Source organism: Chenopodium album, chromosome 21, assembly GCF_948465745.1.
Source record: "Chenopodium album chromosome 21, dcCheAlbu1.1, whole genome shotgun sequence".
Classification (NCBI taxonomy): Eukaryota; Viridiplantae; Streptophyta; class Magnoliopsida; order Caryophyllales; family Amaranthaceae; genus Chenopodium; species Chenopodium album.
Window position 1 is genome coordinate 20,864,432 of NC_137854.1, and position 20,286 is coordinate 20,884,717.

Genomic DNA, 20,286 nt, shown 5'->3' on the forward strand with positions numbered 1-20,286 from the left:
ACATGACCAATTGATTTAAAGGTTGCTCTAATTGATTGAGTTTGCTTATGATTCTTCTTGGTTTGCCTTTCATAGTGACCACTAGATTGGCCTATAGGAGATAGTATTTGAACTCTCTTGATTGCTACTATTGTTTGTCCATTGCAATACTTGAATTAATTGATTGAGCTTTAATCTAGCATTATCATTGATTTTGCCTGTGGAACCCATATCCCTAGTGTTTAGACCTTTGATTATTTGTTGAATTTGATCTAGTTCATTTTAGTACCAACCAATATCTCATTTTCGACTCCGAGGTAGCTTGACTTAGACTTTAGTTTTCATCATTGCATTCCCTTGGGACCGACCCTTAACTTACCCTATATTCATATAAGGTTGGTTAGGTGTTTACAAATTTAGTTTGGCTTGGGGAAAGGGTAGAAAACGACATGCATTTTCCTCTTGTCAAAATGGCGCCGTTGCCGGGGAACGGTGTCTATGTTTGAGTGTTTTTGATTGCTTGAGTCTAGGTCTTTGTGTATACTTTTCTTTTATTTCTTTTTGTTTGAATTGGAAAAAAATGGCATGTCTCTCATTTCCTCAATTTGACAATGAGCCTTTTTGTGAATATTTTAATAGACTAGAGGGATTTCTTTATTGTAATTGTTGTAATATTTGGGAGGCTTGTGAGATTTGTTATTTTGGTTTGAATGAGCAAACTAGGAAAGAAGTTGAATGCATGTATAATGGTGAATTTAGAACATTGTCAATTGATGATGCTTGGGATTTCTATGTTTGGTTTGCTAGGGATGTTTATAATAGGGGTAATCATGATCCTAGTATTGATATGCAATGTGTTGATTCTTTTAATATTAGCATGATTTCCCATGATTTGTCACGTGATCCCATTAGTGAACCTAGAACACATGATTTCAACTCTATTTCCCCTTTTGTTCATAATGATGAAGTACATGCTCAAGTTGATGCTAATGGTGTGTTTCAATATTCTTCATTATTTACCATGCCTTCTTGTGATGTGCTTCGTTCCCTTGATGATGAATCTCATGTTCTTGATTGTGCCCCCACTCCCCAATGTGATGTATATGCTCATGATCTTAATGTTGATTCTTCCAATCTTGGTTGTATTTCTTCTCCTCTTATTGAACCTCAACCTTCTACATCTTTTGAATCTCTTGTTGATATATTTGAATCTCAAATTAGGCACATTGAGCTTGATAATGAGTTTGGGCCTAGTAAGGAGATGATTCTTAATTCTATGAGAGGTCAATTAGAGATAATGAAAAAGAATGAGGAGCGTCTTGAGGAGGGAAAGAGAAGAAAAGAAGAGTTAGAAGGCCAATTGTCATCCTTGATGCTTATTTGTGAAAAATCCCAATTTAGTGTGTGTGTTGAGGATGATGAAGATCATTTTGAACAACCAAGAGTGTGTGAGGATCCTATTGTTGATCATAGAAGTGAAGGAAAGGGAGTTGAGAGTGATGATGATTATGATGATTTTGTGAATCTAAACTCCTCTTCCTTGGTTGATTATGATGAGCCTCAAGTGTATGAATGTGACTCTACTATCCATGAGTGTTTGGACTTGTTTGAGGTTATGTCCAATGTGTTTATTGAGAGTCAAATGAAAACCCATAGCCTTCTAAGTGAGTTCATTGATGATGCTTCATGGGAGAGAGATGATTTTGAGTTATATTTGCATCCATTCATGCACGGTTTTGAGGACTTGGGTTTTGAGTTTGTGGAAGGAAAAGTTGTTTATTGTGGTGCAAAGAAGGATGAGGTTGATTCCTTTGGAGTGTTTGAGCTTGAAGGAGATGTCGATTGTGAGAGGACTTCATTTGAGGACTCTATGATTGATTTTCATGCCCTCATTGGCAATGTGAGACCTTGTGTTGAGGGAGTCGCGAACCCTTTGCCTATTTCTCATACCCCTTTTTCTCAAAGGTTTGACCACGTCCTCTATTTCCCTATTTTTCTCCCTTCCTTTGTTGATAAGCCTATTGGGGACTCCCTTGTCTATGATGATCTCAATGTCCCTCATTCGTCTATTGTTGAGGAAAAGGGTGATGGTGCTACCCAAAAATATTTTAGTGAGGAGGATTTGCCTTTTTCTTTTTCTTTCCATTCTTTTATTCCCCCTTCTTCTTCTTCTTCTTCTTCTTCTTATTTTCTTGTTTTTCCTTTTGATCCTTCTTCTTCTTTCTTTTGGCACCTCCCTTCTCACTTGCGTGCAACGATCTTGTTGCACGTCCTTATCCCGTCATTTGCCTACATTCTCTCTTATGAAATGTGTAGTAGTGCATTTGACAAGCTCTTGCGTGCGTTGAATTATTATTTTACTAGAGCGGTCAAGCTTGGACCTTAAGCAAGCCTTTCTCGGGAAGTAACCCGTGTTTTAGATTAGATTTTCCTTTTCTTTTTAGAATAAATTTTCTCTCATGGAAATTTTTGTGTGCCTTTTTGCTAGGTACATGACTTGATATACTTCGGTGCTTCGATTTGAATCAAGAATCAAGGAAGGTTGACTCCTATTTTTGCTAGCATATGGAAACAAGGTTCAATTCTTGAGAAATTAGCTTTGAAAGGTTAAATTGGGTCATTTGCGGGTATTTACACCCACCTTATATCCGGTAATATCCTTCCTTGCTCTTTCTCTAGTGGATGATGACTTGTTGGACATATGTTGGTTTGTTGGATTGATCTCCTTGTTTTCCCCTCCCATGCATTATATGATTTATGTTTGAGTGTAATGTCTCATTCAAGCTTGGGGGAGGGTATTCTATCATGTTTGGTGGGATGTTGATTCATGTATGCTATGCACCTTTGTATATGCTTTTCCATGTTTCTTATATTTTGAAAAACTCCAAAAAGATTTTTGTTTCTATCAAGGCAAATTTGCAATGTGTTTTGTTCTGTTCTTGCTTTGGACATAATAACATTTGGACTTGTATAATTGAATGCTTTTCTTCCTAAATGGTAGTGGTGTGCACGGTTTGAGATTACGTTTGGTTGATTCTAGGATAAAGCATGCTAAGGTAGTTGTCTAGAACTAGGGGGATCATGAAGCCGGATTCTACTTGTTTGTGGCATGTTTGGTAGTTGCTCCCTATCTTCGATTTGACAACCTTAGTGAGTTTTTGCTACAACCATGTGAGATTTATATTTGTTCAAGCATTCATCATATTCTTGCATGAGCGACATGGTGTCCTTGACTTTGCAAGCCTAATCTATAAAGCTTGATGTATGATTCTTAAATCCGAGACCGAGCTATCTAGGGAGGACAAAGGCAGCTTTTTCGGGGTGGTATTTTTCATTTTTAGGATAGTTTTATTTCATTTTCTTTATTTTTTTTTGGGTTTACATTTGCCTTCTTGCAACCATTTGAGCCTTATCCCTTCTTTTTCAAGCCACATCTTTAGATCTTTGGCCTTTTGTTTCATTTTCTTTCTTTTCTTGTTTTTGTGAAGAAAATTGATCATATTTGATGGAGTTTGTGGTGGTGAAGTTGGATGTTGGGTTTTTATGAGTGCAAGATTGTGTTAAGTTTTTTTTGTGAACTATGGCAAGTGTTTGAGTAAAAGCCGTCCTTAATCATAAAAGGCATGGACTAATAAATTGCATTATAGAAAAAGCCGTCCGAATTTAGCAAAAGGCAAGGACATTGCAAGTTTAAGTAAAAACAAAGAAAAAAAATTCAAAAAAGTAAAAATTCAAAAAAAAATATTTTGATGTAATCTTTTCTCCTTCTAAGCATTGAGGACAATGCTTCCTTTAGCTTGGGGGGGAAAGCGTTATTTCTTCACGCTTTTTGGTCTTATTTTAGTAGAGTATTGCGTTGAATAAGCTTGGGGGTGTTAATACATTTTTGTTTGGTGATTATTTAAGTTTGGTGTTGAGATTTGGCCGGTCTTTGCTTCACATTTTAGGATAACCACCAAATTTTTAAATTTTTAGCCTACCTTAACCCTTCTTGCCTTACGTTACAACCTTGGGGAAGACCTTTGGACTTAGGAGTTGAGTCTTTCATCGGTGGAGGGAATCATAGGTTGTGGACTAAGGAAAGGGGATGCGAAATCAAGATGTCGAGTAGCCTAAAAACTTTGATCTTTTTCCGGTTCCTTCGCGGAATCTATGAGATGCTCACTAAGGGGAGATATGAGATTAGTAGGGGGAACGCGGTAAGACTGTTTGGGATGAAGGTGGAGTGTGATAACTAGTTCCCATGCTTAGCATATTTATATTTCAATCAACCTTAGGTATCTTTTAACGTGCATACCATAATTCACTTTAGAAAGGTTGTTATTCATTTGAATTATAGTCTCTTTGTAAAGTCCATTTCGTAAAGAATTTGTTTCCTTTTTCCTTTTTCTTTTCTTTCTTTGGTTTGCCTCTTGGGGGTTTGGTGGAGAGTTATGGGTAAACTCTTAGGATACCCTTACGAGAGCATCACTAGTCCTCTTGAGCGATCTAGGGGTTCAAAATGGCTTATTGTAGCTAAAAACAACCGTGATTCCTACGACAGTGAGTCCTAGTGTAAATTCTTACCCCACTTTTTCTTTTTATTTTTCCCTTCTTATTCCTTCTTGGCTTTTGTTTTGCTCGGGACGAGCAAAAGTCTAGCTTGGGGGAATTTGATGAGTGTCATTTATGGCACTCATAAGGTAGTCTTTTAGGCTATTTCTTTCCCTTTTTGTTGCTTTCTTCTTTTAGTTTTGGCCCTTTTTCCTTTAGTTTCTCCTTTTTCCTCTTTCTCTATGTTTATCGTGTTTTTCCTTTATTTTGCTCTTTTTCCCTTTTATTTCCTTCCTTTGTTTACTTGTGTAGGTATTGTGAGATTCACCTTGGCAAAGGATGCAATTCGGGACCTCAATGATCAAGCAAGGAAGAAGCATTTGGCTAGAGAGGGCTTAGAGAGGCCTTGGAGAGACCTCGGAGAGGTCTCCATGGCTTTCCACCAGGCCGCGGGCGCGGGACTTCAAGCCGCGGGCGCGGGCTTTTATTGTTCAAAAGTGCCAAAAGTTGGCAGGAACTAGCCGCGGTTGCCCCGCGGTCTCTCCGCGGGCGCGGGCAATTTGGAGAGGTCTCTCCGCTCAGAGAGACCGCGGCTCCCCTGATCAGCCTTTGGGAGCAGGGGACTTCGCCGCGGGCGCGGATCATCAAGCCGCGGGCGCGGGCCCCTGAGGCCGCGGGCGCGGGCCCCTGAGGCCGCGGGCGCGGGTGCTGCCCAGGCAGCCCGCAGAGGGTTCCGTACCCATTTTTCCGCGGGCGCGGGCTTATCGAGAGAGACCGCGGGAGCTGCCGATTTCTTCTTAGGCTACAAATAGAATTGTATTTCTTTTTTTTGAATCTAACTTTTTGATAATTTTCATTAGCTTAGTTTTAGAGAGAGAAGTTAGAGAGAAGTTCTTGGTTTTGGATTTGTAACTCAACATTTGCTCAATCAAGTTTGGATTTCTTCATTTTCAATCATCAATTTTAGTGAGATTCTCTTCTTTCTTTCATCTTTTACTTACTTGTTATTTGATTCTTTTGCTTGATGTTTGTTTTTCTTGGATTTGAGTTTGATAATATTGAATACTTTGATTTCTATTAGATTTTGATATAGAATGATGATCAATGCAATTTCTAGTTTTTTGTTCTTCAATTTCACCATGATTAGTGAGTAGATTAGTTGCTAAGGAAAGGGGGAAGCATGTTTGATTAATGGAAATGATAGTTGATGCTCTTTGATTGGTTGATTTGTTGCAATTAAATTGGTTGACATAGTTTTGCATGAGATTGATTAGATTAGGATTGATCACCCTATAAGATTAATCTAGATTGCATTGCAACTCTTAATGACATGACCAATTGATTTAAAGGTTGCTCTAATTGATTGAGTTTGCTTATAATTCTTCTTGGTTTGCCTTTCATAGTGACCACTAGATTGGCCTATAGGAGATAGTATTTGAACTCTCTTGATTGCTACTATTGTTTGTCCATTGCAATACTTGAATTAATTGATTGATCTTTAATCTAGCATTATCATTGATTTTGCATGTGGAACCCATATCCCTAGTGTTTAGACCTTCGATTATTTGTTGAATTTGATCTAGTTCATTTTAGTACCAACCAATATCTCATTTTCGACTCCGAGGTAGCTTGACTTAGACTTTAGTTTTCATCATTGCATTCCCTTGGGACCGACCCTTAACTTACCCTATATTCATATAAGGTTGGTTAGGTGTTTACAAATTTAGTTTGGCTTGGGGAAAGGGTAGAAAACGACATGCATTTTCCTCTTGTCATGAACACATTGATATCCCCCTAGACGACACTCGCCCAGAGCGGACTGTTAAGGTGGGGACAGTTTCATTTGCTAAGCTAGGTGACAGCTTGCACCAGCTTCCGAAAGAATTCAAAGACATCTTTGCCTTTGAAGTGGAAGAGATGCCTGGCATTAGCCCGGATCTCGCTGTCCACAAACTCGTCGTGGATCCCAAAAAGAAGCCCATTCGGCAAAAGAAGAGAAATCATGGCGAAGAAAGAAGTCAGGCGGCAGCATCTGAAGTTAAAAAGCTGCTGGACGCCAAGTTCATTCGGCCATGCAACTTCCCTGATTGGGTAGCTAACGTTGTGTTAGTAAAAAAGCCGAATGGTACTTGGCGGATGTGTGTTGACTACACCGACCTGAACAAGGCATGTCCGAAGGACAGTTATCCATTGCCAAAGATCAACAGCCTGGTTGATTCAACAGCTGGGCATGCCCTGATGAGTTTTATGGGCGCCTATCCAGGCTTCCATTAGATTCCCCTGTGGAAAAAAGATCAAGAAAAGACGGCATTCGTCACTGATCAGGGGTTGTTCTGTTATAATGTGATGCCATTTGGTTTGAAGAATGCGCCTGCTACTTTCCAACGAATGATTAATACGGTCTTCATTAATCAGATTGGGAGGAATGTAGAAGCATACATTGATGAAATGATAGTCAAATCCAAACTACAAGCGGATCACCTTGCTGATCTCCGAGAAACATTCGCCACACTCAGGCGGCACAAGGTCATGCTAAATCCAAAAAAGTGTGCCTTTGGTGTTGAGTCTGGGAAGTTTCTCGGAAACCTGATTGATCAAAGGGGAATAGAGGCCAATCCTGAGAAAATACAGGCGGTCATCGACATGCAGTCGCCCCGCACTATGAAAGAGGTTCAAAAGCTTACAGGTTGTCTGGCGGCCTTGGGGAGATTCCTCAGTCGGTTAGGCGATAAGTGTCTCTACTTTTTCCAGGCAATCAGGAAGAAGACTAATTTTGAATGGGGTGATGATGCAGAGGCGGCCTTTCAAAAGTTAAAAACTCATTTGCACTCTTTGCCGAGGCTTGTTAGCCCTTTGCCCAAAGAGACGCTCTTCATGTATCTGGCCGTCTCCGATCATGCCCTCAACGCTGTTCTCTTAGCTGAAAGAGACGGCACTCAGCTCCCAGTCTATTTCATCAGCCATGTTCTCAGGAACGCTGAGCTTCGGTACCCCATGGTTGAAAATTTTGGTCTCGCTCTCTACATCGCCATCAAGAAATTGAAACCTTACTTCTTGGCACATGCGGTGGTGGTCTATACTGACCAGCCGATCAAGCGGCCTCTGACAACCTTGGAGTCTTCTGGACGAATTCTCAAATGGGCGATTGAAATGCAAGGATTGGAAATCACTTACGAACCCAGGAAAGCAATAAAGGGGCAAGCATTCGCCGACTTTATTGTGGAAATGACAAAGTCGGTTGCTCCGGATGATACTAGTTAGGTTTGGAAAGTGTATGTGGACGGGAGCTCCAATGCGAACGGCTGTGGTGCAGGGATTATTTGTCAGTCTCCTGAGGGGGACAAATTTGAATACGCACTACGGTTCAAGTTCTAGGTCTCTAATAATGAGGCCGAATATGAAGCCCTGCTTGCTGGTATTCGATACTGTAAGGCAGCAGGGGCAAAGAAAATTGACGCCTGCTCACACTCACAGTTGGTCGTACTCCAAGTCAATGGAACGTACGAGGCCACTCATTCGGCCATGATAAAATATTTGCAGGCGGTTAAAGCTGAAGTTCGGACACTTGAAGAATTTACTCTAAGTCAAGTGCCCAGGTCTTCCAACAATCAAGCGGATGCCTTGTCCAAGCTGGCATCATCCACCTCTTGTGAAACGCCTCGGCCAGTCTTCTGGGAGGTCATGGAAAAAAGGAGTATCTCTAAGGAAGACCCCATTGGAGTTCTTGATCGAAGCTCAACCTGGATGGACAGCATCCGGGCCTACCTTACAGACGGCACGCTCCCTGACTCACCACATGAAGTTGCTGTTTTGAAAAAACGAGCGGCTAACTTTGAGTTGCGACAAGGAGAACTCTTCAGGGCTGGTTTTCTGAAGCCTCTGTTGAAGTGTGTTACCTCTGAGAAGGGTAAGGAAGTCCTCGAAGAGTTGCATGCGGGATTCTGCGCCTCCCATATAGGGGGCAGATCCCTTGCTGCCAAAGCCAGGCGGCTCTACTTCTGGCCTACACTGGAGTCGGATGCAATGGAATTGGTGAAAAAATGTGACAAGTGTCAAAAATTTGGCAAGCTCATTCATCGTCCGGCTACAGATCTGACGGCCATCCACAGCCCAATACCCTTCGCCAAATGGGGCATGGACATTCTGGGGCCATATACAGCTGCACCAGGCGGCAAGCGCTACATATTGGTAGCTGTGGACTACTATACTATGTGGGTAGAGGCGGAGGCGGTCAAAAACATTAAGACAAAAGATGTCATTTCCTTCATCTGGAGGAACATAATCACTCGTTTCGGGGTGCCCATGTCTATGGTTTTTGACAATGGTCCTCAATTTGAAACGCCTCAACTCAAGACTTGGCTGGGAGACCAAGGGGTCTCTAGCTTCTTCGCATCAGTCGGTCGTCCTCAAGCAAACGGCCAGGTCGAGGCTTTTAACAAGTTAATCTCAGACGGGATTAAAAAGAAAATTGAACGGGCTGGTGGCCTTTGGGCGGATGAATTACCACACGTCCTCTGGTCCATCAGAACGACTGCTAAAGGGGCAACTAGAGAGACCCCATTCCTTATGGTGTATGGTGCAGAAGTTGTCCTGCCCATTGAGCACTATGAGCGGACTCTTCGAATCATGTTGTATGATGAAGAGGCGAACTGGGAGGCCATGCGCCTAGCATTGGACTCACTACCAGAGTGCAGGGGCAATGCTGCCTTGCGCCATGAGATATATCGTCTGAGAATGACTCGGGCTTACAACAAGAGAGTACACAAGCGTCCTCTCAAAGTGGGGGACTTTGTGCTACGGAAAATGGAAGCACTCGGTAGGGCGAATGACCAGGGAAAGCTACCCCAAATTGGGAAGGCCCCTACCGATTCTATGAGGAAGTAAGAGACGGCACCTACCGCCTGGAAGAACCAGACGGCAGGCAGCTGCCCAGAACTTGGAATGTAGACAACTTGAAAAAGTACTACTTCTAAGTACGAATGTAAATACTTCAATTTTGTTATCTCAAAGTTTTGTTAATGAGAATATGCTTCCATGTTCCAACTTGTTCTATTATTTTAAGTTTTTAGCACCGTCTGTACCAGCTACAGACGGCCAGTATGTATGAAAGGCGTCTGTCCCAACAGCAGACGCCCCAAACCCTTTGAAGGAGCCGATTGTTCTAAACAGTCGTTCCTACGAATTTTATTAAGTTTATACCAACATTTACTTAATCAATTACGAGGCCCAAGGCCAGATAAAAATAAAAAGAGACCGAATGGTCACAGTCTGCTCCAACATGAGTATGACCGTCTGCTCCAACATGAGTCAGATAACCGGCGACGCCCATTCGGGTGAATTCGTCGAGGAGAAGCATCTCCCATTTGGGTGGCACATTGCTCTACGAATATAGCAAGCGGCCCAACCGCGCGAGTGCTAAAGCAGCACTCGCAATCGTTTGTTTTAATCGAAAGTGAAATCTAAAAGGCCAAAATTTTCTATCTGTTCTAGCACAGTTCGGAAATGGTCACTATTTCATAAGTAGAGGCTAACCGAGGCATAAAGCCGGATGCGCCTGTTTCAGCTTAGGGGTAAACAGGCGGAATAATTTTATAAAAAATGCGTTAAGTTAACTTAGCACTTATTTGAGGCTATCAGCCGGATGACGCCTGATCCTTACCTATGGGGCAAGACAGGCGGACAAATTACTTTAAAGAAAATTAGTTAAGTCCCAGACTTAACACTTTAATCTCAATGAGGCCAATGGCCGGATGTGCCTGTTTTTGCCTATGGGGCAGAACAGGCGGGGATTTTTCCTTAGCATAACAGCTAAATTGGAAATTTGAGTTTTGGTCGAGCCAATGGCCGAATGAACACTTATTTTTGCCAAATTCTGGATGGACGTCTGCCGCGTGGTTTGGGGCAATCACCATAGTGATTGATTGACTTAGAAACCATGAATACTCTTCTAAGTATCAATAATTTCCAAGTCAATCAATCTCATAAACCGAAACCACTCGACATCCGTCTAGGGGCAAGAACATTCGCATGGTATACAGGTTATAATACTTAGCCAAAAAACATGCAAAAATTTCAAAACAATTCAAAGGACAGAATATGAAAAACTTCAGCCAAATGGCCGAATGATTTAAATTAAAATGACCAATCGCCACCAGACGATTGGTTGAAATTATTATCTGGCAGAGCCAGAGGAATTGTCAAATTACCCGACCCCTCGGCCGGTAAAAATACATAAATACTCGACACACAGGCCGGAAAAGCAAGTACTTGGCCATTCGGCCGCAGAAACAGAAAAAATAAAAAGCTTAAGTGATCAGGGGAGAGCCTCTTCATTGGCAGCCGGCCTGTTGTCCTTCGGCTGCTCTTCCTCTTTTTGCTCTTGCTCCTCCGCCTGATCCTCTTCCTCCTCAGAGGACGACTCCCCAGAAGAGTCGGACTCGGAGCCCTCGGCAGCCTCGGCCTCAGCATCAGCCTTGGTAGCTTCTTCCATCTCCTCAAGGAGACGATCGTCGAGAGCTTTGCTGAGTTCATCAAATTGGATTTCCAAATTTGATAGTCCGAGCCTGGCTGAACAGCCGCCCAAGTGTCCCGCATGATGGCCTCATTGTCCCTGATCATTTGTTTGACCAGTTCAGATCTATCTTGCTCGGCACGGGACTCAAACTTGGCCCTCAGCTGGTGCTCCTGGTTGGTGAGACGCTGCTCCAGGCGGCTCACCCTCTTCTGGGCTCTCTCGGCCTCATCCTTGGCATCCCGAAGGGGCTCGAGCTCCATCTTAAGGGATTTGATCTCCTTCTTGAGGTTGGAGACCTAAAGGCAGGCCGAGTCCAGGTCCTCCTTCACCTGCAGATTAGCCTCCGACTGCGAATACATCATATCATGCGTCAGAAATTCATTCTGAGCAATATCAAATTGAGCCCTATCCAAGGCGGACTTGGCCTGAGCCTTAGCAGCTTTTACCTCTTTGGACTTCTCCTTGAGAGGTTTCCCGGGCCCTTGGACGCGCAGCATGGCCTGCAAAAAGAAGCCGAATGGTTAAGAACCAGGCGGACAAAGACTAAAAAAAAAAAAAAAAAGAGAGACGAATGTAAAGTGATTCAAGGCTAAGTCTATACCTCACAAAGGTTCCCTAGAATGCCATCAAGGTCTAGGGTGCCGACTCCTCTGACGGATGCTTTATCATCCGGATCAATCGTCCTCAGCATGGACTTGGCCATTTGAACTACAGTCGGCCTCTGTACAGGAACTGCAAGAGGGAAAAAGTTAGAAAAATGTCCAAGTATGGATAACTTGAAAGAAAAGAAAGGAAGGACGAATGGTCCTTACCGTCGTCCTCATCCACCTCCTCTTCCCCCAGAACCCTCTTCTGACCGGTAGAAGAGGCGGGCCTTTTCCCCAAAAGCCTCTCCTTACCGGAAGAAGAGGGGGGCTTTTCCCCAGAAACCTCTTCTCACCGGTAGAGGAGGGGGGCTCTTTCCCCAAAAACCTCGCCTCACCGGCAGGGGCGTCTGAGGGCCTCTTGGGCTTATGAGCAATGTGCTTCCGGCCGCCCTTGCCGGATGCGCTCACATCACCCGCCCTAGTCTTTAGGAGCTTAGGGTCGGATGGTTTGGACGGGGATTTGGAGGAGGTACTCTGCATCATTGAAGACAAAACAAAGTCAGAGAACATCCGGAAAAACTCAGCACTAATCAGAAAAATGTTAAGTATAAAAATCTCACCCCTGGGGTACCGGCTGGTTGCTGCTCTTCCACCCTTGCAGTGGTGGCTTCCGTCCTATTAAGGACGTTTGATCTGTATCTGGCAGCAGATACAGCCGGCTTCCTGGAGGCCGAGAGTTTCTCCATTGCTTTGTCTGCAAAAAAGAATCAAGTGTTAGACACATTTAACAACTGAAGACAAGCAAAATAAAACTGGCATATTAAACAGACGGCCGACTACCTCTCGGCATCTCAGTACTTAGCCCACAAGCGGCCAAGAACGTCCCTTCCTCAAACCATTTGTACAAAGGGAGATAGCATTGAGGGGTGACTTCCTTGTCCCCCTCATCATTCGTCTTCACAGACACGGTGAACAAACCCGCGTCCATGATCTCCTCCTTTTCTCGTCTAGGAAGGCTTGGCAATGCACTTCTGCCTGCTAGGAGAGGTGGATCCTTGTTCCACCTGTTATACTTTTGGTTCAGGCGGCGGTCGGCAATTTTGACTATGTAGAACTTAGTTCTCCAGTCTTTCCACTTGTTCTCTTTGCCGACAGCCATCATGTACCCCTTGGAAGTAGTCAAGGTGTACCAGCCTTCGCCACCCCTAGCAGGCGCCCTGCTAAGATAATGCATGTGGGCGAATGCTTCAAAGCTCGCCTCCACTTCCAGCATCTCGCAGGCGGCAACGTACCCCAGAATATTGATCCAGGAATTGGGTACGAGTTGCCAGATACCAAGTTGGTATCCATCCAAAATCCTCTCCACGGCCGGATGGAGAGGGAAGCGCAAGCCAGCCTGAAAGGTCGCCTCATAACAACCGAATGCTCGGTCTTCGTAGCTGGCCATACTCGGCCAAGTAATGGTGTCGTCCTTATTGGGGGCGCACAAAGTAAAGCCATGACCCAGAACAACCTTACGCTTAAAACTTGTAAGGTCGTTTGCCATGGTGTTCCGCCTGCTCTACGGAACATGATGATAGTAGGGGGCTTTCTCCAAGCGCTTGGAAGCGCTCGGCTCGGCCCAGGATTCCCCCCTCTCAACTACCAAGGACTCCCTGGCAGTATCTATTCTGGCCCTTGCCTCCCCTGAAGAGGCGGAGGCATTATCTGAAGAAGATGACGAGGCCGACTCGTCATCAGAGCTCTCATCAGAGCTAAGGGACTGCCGACTGGTGCCAGCAGGGTCCTCCCCTAGACTCTCTTCCGGCGCCTGTTCAGAAGGCCCGGCTGCATAGGTTTCATCTGCCTCCTCCAGTATTTTTATCACTAGGAGTACCGCTTGAAGAGGGCGAATGGTAATAGGTGGGGGTAAGAGGAAGATAAGAAGGGCTATCAGGGTGTTCCGACACCTCACTTCGAGGCACCCTCATCGAGCCGTCAGAATAAAGAGTTGAACCATCCGACGGGAAAAAAGATCCATCGGAGTTAGGTTTTCTTGCTGTTCTTTTGGTTCTGGCCATTGTGTCCTGCACAGACACAAAACCAGTCGGATTCGGAGAAGTTCGCAAAGCACAGTCACTGGCCAAGCAGTCGGCACTGCAAGTTCTAGATTCAGCCGTCCCCGGTGACCGGCTGATCACTATCCTATGCTGTGCCGCATGCGATTGGGATACCATTTTTTCGAAAACAAAGAAAAAATGAAAAGTAAAAGAAGAGACAGGCGTTACCTTTAGAAGAAGGGTGAGAGACGCTTGGTTGGCTGAGAACGGTCGGACAGCGGGCCGAGTGTCGGATGCTTGAAAGCTAAGAAACACTTAGGGAATTTTGAGATTCTTAAAGTCAAAAAGTCCAAGATTCTCCAAAGATTCGCAAAGGTGTAAAAATTTGGGGGGTGAAAACTTTCTATTTCTAGAGGGGTTAAAAACCCTAAAACTTTCCCTCCACAGTAACTATTCAAAATCCGACCAATCGGATGCGGACACCTGTCACAGGCAACACGTGGCAAGCGCGTGTCACCTGTGAGGGGCAAATGATTTGGGTAAAAATACCTTAGGCCAGTTGGCCCAATCAGAGTCCGCCACGTGTCACTGAAAGGGGCGCCACCTTGGACCTCTCAGGGAACGACACGTGGCAGATGGATAAAAGGACCTGGGATTGGCGGCTTTCAGGCCCAAATCCCGAGGTCTACAAAAGCTGCGTGAATATTCCCTAGGGCACGAAACCCTAGGGAGTGCACATTTTTCGAGAAGCCTATAAATAGGAGATGACCTCCTCATTTATGGCTACGTGATACGTACACAAAGAACCCTTTACACTCCTTACGAGGAATATTCAGTGTTTATTAATCATTGTCAGAACTGTCACTATCAAGAGAACAGTACACTCGAGCTCGGAATCCGAGCAGATAACCTTTTCATTCCGCACCTTATTCTTCGGACTTAGACTAACTTAAGCTTCGGAGGCGGACCACCGACCATTCGGTGCTCCGTTGTTTTGCAGGTACAGGCATCCAAGCGAGCATCCAGTCTTAGTGTTGTAACTCTCCCAAGGGACTCAAAAAACCCCGAAACACAAAGGACTCAGCATACCTCTACCAGCAAGACAAATTTTCAGTCTGAAGGGAATGTTAAGGGTCTTTCAGCAGGCTTTTCATCCATTATAAAGCATTATCTCAAAATTCTAACATGCTCATAGTCTCATAGACGTGCTTATCTAGATTCAAGATATCAGAGACACAGCTCAGAGTGTCTAGCATTATATGGAATTTGTGTTTCTTCATCACTCTTCATAAGTTTTTATTACTAACGGTTTGTAAACGGTTCGGTTTAGAAGCGGTTTGGTTCATAAACGGTTCGGTTTATAACCAGTTCGGTTTACAATCAGTTCGGTTTTTAAATGGTTCGGTGCAAACGGGTAGCAGTTTGCTAACGGTTCGGTGTAATCGGTTTTTTTGCCAGTTTAAACGGTTTTGGGTTGGAACCGGTTTCGGTTTAGATACAGTTCGGTTCTCTTTCGGTTCGGTTTTCATTCAGTTCGGTTTATATTTGGTTCGGTTTGTTAACGGGTTCGGTTCTTAAACGGTTTACCATTACTCGGGTCGATTCGGTTTCGGGTTTACTAAAATACGGTTCGGGTCGGTTTTCGGTTCCAAAAAAATCGGTTTGTAATCGGTTCGGTTCTCATTTGGGTCGGTCGGTTTCAGGCAGTTAAACGGTTTCGGTTTGAAATTTGACAGCACTAGCCATGACCTCTCTGTCATCAGATCCTCAACCTAACAAATCAACAAACTCATTAGATTTCATTGCTAAATAAGTAAGAATCACAAGACGAGCGTTAATTGGTAAATAACTTACAGGAGGCATTTTCGTCATTATTTTATGGGCGTTTCGTTTGATTGCAATAATTATGTGTACTCCGCAACTGTGGCTGTGCAACAAGTCCACCAAACAAAAAAAAAAGCAAGAATCAGAATAGGACCTAATAAAAAACTAGAAATTTTATCGAATGCTAGTGCACAGAGAGCAACTCATATATCGCCTTGCTGAGCCATTTCAAGGGAGGTCCTAGCCAGTTAGCAATGGTTCCGGTTGGCCATGAAGGATCCATGCTCTGAAAAGCTACATCCATGGCAATGACCTGCAATAATGAGTTGTCCTATAAACAAGGATTCTTTATATCAATTAAGGTTTGCTTGTCAAAGAGTGAGAGAAAAAGCAGATACCAGCTGAGATACTTCTACACTCCTACTTTCAGCTGCCCTCTTGGTTTCAATAGAATCTATGACAACAATTTCCTTCTTATTCATTGAAAATGCCACGCACCACCAATGGCCATCACGGACTATCGGGACAAAAATCTGGTCATGTATGTATATTAAGTAAACCAATACCATCAACCAAATCTAAATAATCAAAATAATCAACTATCACAAACTAAGGCATGGTAGCTCATTTATACATAATTCAAATTGGAAGAAAAAAAAAGACTTACCACATTAACTCTATTAGGAACCGTCTGTCTTAGTTGTTTGCAGTACGATTTCACTAGCTTTTGGATCGCATCCAGCCGTTCATTACAGGTCAGCATCATAATCTAAAACAAAGCAATAAATGAGAATATATAGAATGTGGTTACTATAACCAAATCTACAAAAATCTTTAAACTTACTCCGAAGTGGGATCAAGCATGAAACGCCTACTCTTACCAACAAATTGCATCTCCCAAACCCTCTCATAAACTTTAGCTGCGACCCTAACATACTGCATTACATAATAAAGTGAAACGGAGGAGCTTTCGTGAGTAAGTGACATATGAAGGACTTAGATGGACATAAAAATAAACATTGATATACTTGACTGGAAATCTGCCCCACACAACTAGCCACCAAACCACATACACTCACGGGTGCAATATTCCCATCATATTTCAATAATGCAATATCATTCCTAAAATAAGAAAACAAAAACATTTAAAACAAGACAAGTATCAACTATTTCTGGACCGATACACTACAAACAAAAAAAATTAGATAATAAGTAAAAGAATCGACTATAAAATGAAGACTCACTCCAAATTCCTAACGCGTCCGTGACCCGATGAATGATCCATGACAAACTGGACCAATGGTTCTCGAAACCGACGAATGTACTTCAGTCGCCAGTGCTTGACATAATCAACAGGCAAGGTTGGAGGGCCACCAGCCTTCCTCTGCCTCCTACTGCGCTCGTTTTTCCTCCTTAACATCTCCATCTGCATAGCAGTCCTCTGATTTGTCGGGGTAACCGGGTCTTCCTCATATTCATAAGTGAACTCGCGTACCTCCGACTCAGCTTCATTCATTTGTTGCGGACCACCAATCCTTGACCTTGAGCCATTCTCTGAACAACTGTTCCCACAATTATGATCTTGTGTATCCACCTCAAACACCCTTCCAGAATCACCAATCCCTTCAACATTCTGTGCACCAAAGTTAACATTTTTACCCTCAACCACTGTCTAATTATTACCCTCAACCCCTGCAGCATTATGCCCATTCTGCCGAGAAGAATCATTACTCTTCCCCTCAACATTCACTGCACCATTATGTCCCTGCACCAGAATGGCCCCATTTGCATTGTTAGTCTGTCTATCAACAGCATTGTCATTGATAGCTTTCTTACCCACCCCATTTTCAACTCCAACCATCAACACAGCAGGGTTAATCTCACTTGCATTGTCTGCGTTGTTACTAATACCTGCTTTCCCCACGTTCCCCAGATTTTTATCCAACACAAAGCTATCATCAGAACCATTCCCATCACCAAATTTATCATTTACATCTGCAAACTCATTAAAGCTACCATCATCATTGGCAAAGGAGTACTTGCTACCCCTGAACCGACCGTCTAAAGCATCAATGTTCAATGGTTGTTCAAGTAGCACATATGTGTCAAGGTTCAATGGTTGATCAAGTACCACATTAAATGGTACTCGGGTAACAGTCCAATCCAAATCATCTACATCTTGATGACTTTAGTTTACCTCCTCACTATGGTTGTCGTCCTGATTCGTACTATCCAACAAACCATTTTGAGGATGACCCTCAACACCATGAAAATCCTTGGAAGTAGGAGCTTCATTCGGATTTGCTTCATCAAGATCATCTTTAATCTCCTGCTCCTCTTGCACTTGTGGAGCTACTTGAGGACCTATACATTACAAATGTACCCAACACCATACATGAATATTTGGTTCCATGAATATGTAATTAATGAATATAACTAGATAATGAATATATACATACCTTCCTGTTCTTCATCCTTGTCCTCATCAATCTCATGCAACTGCACTACCATTTTCGTCCGACCGAAAGGTCGATCCGATGTTGCCGTTGTTCTCCTCCTAACATTTTTAGTCAACATTTCCAGATCAATATCATCTACATCCACATGTCCGTGATGTACTTCACCAACCTTACTATTCAAAACATTGCTCAAAGCATCAAGCACCTAACCAGAACCAAAACCACACAAAACAACAACAAAAAATAGGTCAAATTAATCAAGAGAAAGAGGTTCATTTACATATACTTTCAAGAATTAAAAAAAAAATAGGTGAAATTAATCAAATACTTCCAATCAAGAGTACAAACTCAAGCTGTTTCTGCATTTTCAATGGTCTTTAGTTAGGAATTTCAACAAGTCTAAGGTTCATTTTGATCAAGCAAGGGAACTGCCATTTCATTTAAATATCAATATCTTAAAATTCTACTCTTGCTATGAAAAAGTTAACAATATAAAAGACTTGACTCTAGGTATAACCATATAAGCCTTGCACAAATCATATAAGCCTTGCACAAATCACTAATCTATGTGACATAATTAAACATTTAGCCCTGGTTTTCCAGCAAAGTGTGTACAAACACTTTTTAAGGATCAGTTTTCAATGTGCCATAAGATTATATGAAGTCCTTATATCAAATTTCAATCGAAATATAAATATAATTGAGAAGTGTTCCCTAGATATGAATGTAAACTCTAAATGTACTTCAAGGGAAATGAAATTCCCACACACAAAAATAAATGGACTGAGCAAGCCTACCCCGGGGAAAAAACAGAGACCTATATCATTAGGGAGGAGAGGGAAGAGGGAAGGGGGGAAGAAATGCGACTCCTTTATTTGGACAAAAGAGGAAAAGGTAGGAACGGGAATCATCATTCCCGTCAATATCCTTCAATCCCATAAAAACATCTGCAATTTCCCAAAATAATACCCAAAATTTGGGATTAATCTCAAATTACTTATCTACTAGCCATAATTCTCTCATCATTTCTTCATCACTTTCCTCAATTGCATTTCCCTCTCTAATCCCTCAATTTTGAAACCCTAATTTAAATCGATGGGGATATATATATATTGTGAAATTTGAGGGTAATAATGGCTGAATTAGGGAAACAACAGTGGAGTCTGATCTGTCTGATTATGAGAAGATTCAGTTTACCAGTATTTCCTTTCCAAATTTGAAAAAATTTTATTCTTAATCAATCAATGCAAATTTCCCTTCTATTTCCCTCCCCTCCATTTCCCTCACCCTCACCCTCACCCTCTATAATTGTTATTTAGCCTATAGAGAATGTCATCCCTTTCCCTTCTTTCTTTTCCCGCCCTTCCCTTACATTCAAACAAGGTGCAATACAAAGTATGTCTAACGATGCAAAGAGGCCAAGACAAACTTACACGTGAAGATAAAATATAAAAACACACATAAAAAAGCATAATTGTAAACCAATACCTGATATAACATAATTGGAGTCTAAAAAAGCAAAAACTCAGGCAAGTAGTTGACATGTAAAATATTCCAAAACATTAACAGCCACACAAGGCAATGTAATCTACCCTTAATGCGGGAAAACTATCAACTACTGATGGCCCCTTAAGTTACCTTATTTTTTTCTCCACTTATTACTTTAAGTAGACTTACTCATCTCATTACTATAAGCCTCTTGGATCAATTTGACTAAAGCTCAAACTACCAATTGAGTAATTAGATCCAATGCCTCCAGAAAATCTAATAAAGCAAAACAGATCAACAGAACAAGAACTTGAACCAATAGAAGCAAACATATCCTGCTCCACGAGATCTGTAAACTGACTCCGAAGGTGGGATCAAGCATGAAACGCTAACCCCATATCTACAAACAATCAATCCAAATGTAAAAGTGCTCAAATAACTACAAACACACTTACATCTACACATTCCTTTGAATTGTTCCCAACACATCGCAGGATATCATCTGCTTTTATGGGATATGGGCGCCCATAGCTAACTGCCAAACACTAAACAAAAAATCATAATAATCAGCTTCCAGATTTTAATAAGTCCGACTAAACTTGTGCTTTTAAAACGCTTACCCCACGAGCTCCGAAATCCCCTAAAGCAAACTCATCGTCTGCTATTGCCTTGTTCATCTCCTGTCTCGACCATACTTTCATCCTTGGGAATTCGCCCCACTTCAAAGGAACCCGATCAAAGCGATCAAGATAAAATATCTACATTTACAAAATACAATCAAACCAGATTCCACATAAGCAAAAATTCCCTAATCAATCAGCCATAAAAGCCACTGCAATTTTTAAGAAACTTACAGCCAAGAA